The sequence below is a fragment of the Mustela putorius genome, unplaced genomic scaffold (assembly GCF_011764305.1).
Source record: "Mustela putorius furo isolate JIRA1106 unplaced genomic scaffold, ASM1176430v1.1 tig00003909_pilon_pilon_pilon, whole genome shotgun sequence".
In the NCBI taxonomy this organism is placed as follows: domain Eukaryota; kingdom Metazoa; phylum Chordata; class Mammalia; order Carnivora; family Mustelidae; genus Mustela; species Mustela putorius.
The window spans coordinates 12,836,998-12,838,132 of NW_025422057.1; positions in this window are offsets into that span (position 1 = coordinate 12,836,998).

Sequence of the window (1,135 nt, forward strand, 5' to 3'; positions counted from 1 at the left end):
CATTATACGTGGTGAGAATTAACGAGATAATGCATGTAACGCATTAGTATGTGGCACATGAGAAATCCTCAATAAATGTTAGCTGTTACTCTCCGCCCCCTTACCGTCCTATTTCACAGATGAGAAAACTGACGTTCGAAACCATTTAGGAAGTTTGCCGATGAACACGTGAGCCTGTTTTCCAACACGGGTCTGGTTCCCAAGCTGTGCACTTTTCCCTCTAAGAAAATGTTTCTGTTTCCTCTGTCCTCATGTTGTCGGGATACGTAATGCTGCACTAATTTACCAGAACTGAAATAGTGATGCATGGCAAATGGTTCTCACTCTTCCCCTTTTCCCCATGAATCTGTGACAGACTTTAAAATTAAAAGCTGATAACATGAAAAACAAGCTGACAGTATGAATGTTGACATAGACGCACATATATACACACACAAAGAAAAATGTTTGACATTTTCGATTATCTATTTAAAATGAAAACACTCAATTTAGCATTGTGAAGGAAATCCCAAGTTTACTTCAAATCTTCATCTATTAAAATACTCTAATAGCAACCGATTTACATCCCCAGGGTAGGAACAAGTGTCCCAGGAATTCTCTACTACCCTCACCTTTGGAACATTCTGGAATGCTGGGCAGAAGTCAGTTTAACATTGCTGAGGAAAAACAAAAAGCCAAAGGAAATAAAATCTCAGTAACTGCTAGTCCTACAACAGCATCATATATGTTTTTTCAGGTGAGGGCCATGGGCTGAGCCCAGGCACCGATGTGTACAAGTACAACATACCGATGTAAACAGAGAGACAGAACTACATCAAAGTCCGTGAGAGAGAAAAAGATGAGAACACTCTACACTGGTGTGTCCCTTCACCAAGAAGCCAGACATAGTATGAGTGGAATGTTTAGTAAAAGGACACAGGTGACCTGATGGTTTTTATATTGTCACAGACCAAGTGGAAGGAATCATGGCTAGAATGAGCATGCACAACGTTGTGTTCATCTTCTTTTGATAAACCAATAGCGTAACCATGTTTATGGCCACTCTATAAGTTATCACTGTCACTTCCAGAGGAGTGACAGATGTGCCACTGAGCACTCCACATATCCTTGTATCCCAGAGAAGAAACTGGAAAGC